This window comes from Oryx dammah, unplaced genomic scaffold (genome assembly GCF_014754425.2).
Source record: "Oryx dammah isolate SB20612 unplaced genomic scaffold, SCBI_Odam_1.1 HiC_scaffold_28, whole genome shotgun sequence".
NCBI lineage: Eukaryota > Metazoa > Chordata > Mammalia > Artiodactyla > Bovidae > Oryx > Oryx dammah.
In genome coordinates, this window is record NW_024070212.1 from 64,447,217 (window position 1) to 64,450,764 (window position 3,548).

The following is a 3,548-nucleotide window of genomic DNA, read 5'->3' on the forward strand; positions in this document are numbered from 1 at the left end:
ACCTACTTGTCACAGCCCAAACACAGAGAACTCTTAAATGCTGGGCATTTGCACATCTCAGTCCTTTCTTCTGGCATGGTTTACCCACCTTTGTTTGCTTGAAGAGCTTCTTTTCATCCTTCAAGTCTCAATTCACGTGTTGCCCCATGGGGGAAGATTATCCTGACTGCACAAGCCAGAAGTGAGTGATCACTTGTCCATACTCTTACAGCACTCTGAATATCTCTAAAGTAACATATATCAGGTTATACCAAAATTGCTTATTCATACATTTATCTCCTCTTTATGAGCCTCTTGAGAGATGAGACCATACACAGAACTTGGCACATAATAGACAGCAAAAAGAGAACTGTTCTCTGAATGAATTGAATGAATGAATACTGATACCTTAAGAGGTAGCAAATTCCTGCCACCAGGTATATTTAAGCAAAGAAGAGACATTTGTTTAGCAAAAATGTGCAGAAACAATTGAAGCATCTGATACTAAACCAGCTAACTACTAAACAGGACCCTCATGTCCTTGGGGCGAGGTGAAGATAACTGAGAATCACAAAAGCACAGAGAAGGAGCAGATGTATATTTGGGGAACAGCAAGCGGCTCAGTTTGGGCAAAAGAGGACAGGATGGAGATAGGACTGTAGTAAAAAAAAAAAAAAAAAAAAAAGGCAATACACCCCAAATGGCAAAGGAACATCATTTAATAGGGATACTGTTTTAAGAGGAGTCAGGAGACTTCTCTGGTGGTCCAGAGGTTAAGAATTCACCTGTCAATGTGGAAGACACAGGTTCAACTTCGGATCGAGCAAGATCCCACATGCCACAGGGCAATTAATTACTGAACCGAACTGAACAATTAACACCACAGCTACCGAAGCCCGTGTGCCCTAGAGCCCGTGCTCCCAACAAGAGACACCATTGCAACGAGAAGTCCAAGCAATGCCGCGAAAGAGTGGGCCCCGCTCACTGCAATTGGAGGGAACCCATACCCAGTAATGAAGACCCAGTGAAGCCTTAAATAAATAAATATTTTTTAAAGAAAGAGTAGGCAAGGCAATGTATCCCTCATGGAATGATAAGCCTACAGGGCCTAACAAGAGCAGGCTGCAGTTCCACAGGCACAACAGAAAAAGAAGTGGAGTTAACAGGACCCTATGAAAGGGAGGTGGTGGGGTGCCTTGATTTGAGTCTTGGCCTAAGTAGAGGAATGGGATTTAGTCACTGTCAAAATCAGGGATGTACAGGAAGAGAGGGGAGGAATAAATATCCAGGCACTTCATCTCCCTCTGCTGTCACCCTCCAGCACCCTACCAGTGCCTGTCAATGGCCACATCCAATGACAAGCCAGACAGCATGGGAACTGGGAAGGTAATCCATAGAAGGCAGCCTTCTGAATCCCAGAGCAGGACAGAGAAAAAGAAGCAGACTAATGATTTTGGTGGGTAAAGCCAGAGGGGCCACCGGGTGATGCGTTTTACCCAGTGAATAGGAAATAGCTCCACCCTATTTCTTGTTTTCTGTTCAGAATGAGACTTTTTTATTAATATTTTCCTGAAATAAAAGAGTTATGACTGTCTGAGTCCTTCACTGTTTCCTGATGCATAATGCAACAAAGCTTATTAGGTTGAGATTTACTTTTTTCTCCACTGTGTAATTAGAAGCTTAGCACCTCTAAGAGGATTATTTACAAATCATTATCACTGAGCACATGGAGCCTCTAAAGATTTTTGACTCTCACAAACTCCTTGCCAGACTTTTCAAAATTAAGGTGTAGAAGGAAAAAATATCTGAAAAAGGAAAAGGCTGAGTCACCACATACCTAGAAGCCCTTCACCTGCTTATGGCATCATGTACATCAGCAGCAGCAGGATTCAGCAAACCCTGACACTTCCTATTTTCAGACTGAAGGAGCAAATGATACAAAGCAGCAACAGCATGTGTGTGAGTATGCCCCCCCCCAACCTGTGCTTGCACACACACACACACACACACACACACACATACATACACACTCATTCTTTCTAACCTGTCATAAAGCAATCCTATTTTCATGATTAGAGGCTGCATTCATGTTTGACTTCTGAAAATGAATCAAGTGTTCTGGAAAGTCTTGCCTGATTCCCCCACTCCACCAATACATCTACTCCCTAGGGCAGCAGGAATACCAGTTGGTCAACACTTGGGCTTTTGCTTAGACTCAGGGCTGTGGTGCAGACAGTCAGATGCCCCTCTGTGGAAAACAGCAAGGCCAATAAAGGCCAATGAGGTAAGAAACCACATGTACCCCTCAAACAGTAAATAACATTGTGTGGGTTTAATAAATCATTCTGTTATGAATCCAGTACGCAGTATTTATCTTGCTACAAATATGTTTTGTTTCCTGACATCTTTTAAAAGAACAGTTTGATGACAGCGAACACTTTCTTTAATCTTCCTGAAAGTTGTACCCAGATCTGTTTTTGATACTGAGAACTGCACAAATAAATTGCCCACATCGTATCCTGCTGCAGTCTAAATCTCTAATTTAACTATGCTGTTTTCTTGTCTTTCAAATAGACACACTGCAGCTGCCTTCCCAGTGAAGTCCAGTGCAAAGCAGGGGGAGATGTGCCAAAGAGGCCCGAGAGATGGACATTTCCTCAGGGTGGGTAAGAGAACAGGCTGGAGGCAGGGGAGGGCGGCTGGAGCGCTGTGGATCCACACGCTGTGACCATCATTCAGGTAACTGCTCTTTCTTCATCTTCTGAGGGAGTAGTTCTTGGCTGCTGGCTTAACTTTCAGAAAGTAATCCCCTTCTCCAAGCTTCCTGGATCAACTTCTACTTTTGCATCTTCTTTTCTTTAGCAAAAAGGAGTCACCACTGGAAAGCTCTGAGATTCAGAGGAAGTGAGTAAACAGCATTTTTATTTTTCCTTCAATGGAATATAAATTCCTCAAGAGAAGAAGAAGAGTACAGGTAATTCATTATATCTTATCAGTGTATTACCAATCAGAGGAGTGTAAGGTTTCTTATCGAATCAGATTCTGTCTTTGCTGAGAAAGAAGAAGACATGAGGGGTCTGGACTTGTTTGTTTTTCCAACAGAACCTTGTTTTGGTTTGGTTTTGTGTGTGTGTGTTTTTCAAGGAGGCATGATTTTCCTGGCTGTGACATGTAATGCTCCATTTTACCAGACTGCATTAAGCAGTTCAGCTTATGACTATAAACAGTCTCTGGCTTTTGTCATTAGGATGAGTTGTTCAAGTGTAAGGTACTCAAAGATAATGTCCTCAAGCCATTTAAGCCAAGTTCTTTTATTCTTCGTTCGAGTAAACATGTCTTGGATAACTTCTATGAGTTCTGGCATGGACAAGAGTCATTAGAGTCATATTCCAAGTCGAGATGGGTGCTAATCTCCTCTTCTTAGCCTACCAATTAATAATGTCACAGGCTAGAGACACAGCTGGCCAGGGTCTCACCTATATGATCTGTAACAGAGAAAGCTAACTGGCATTAAGGCATGTGGGAGAAACCATACAGCACAGCATTTATACACAGTGATGCTGAACTTG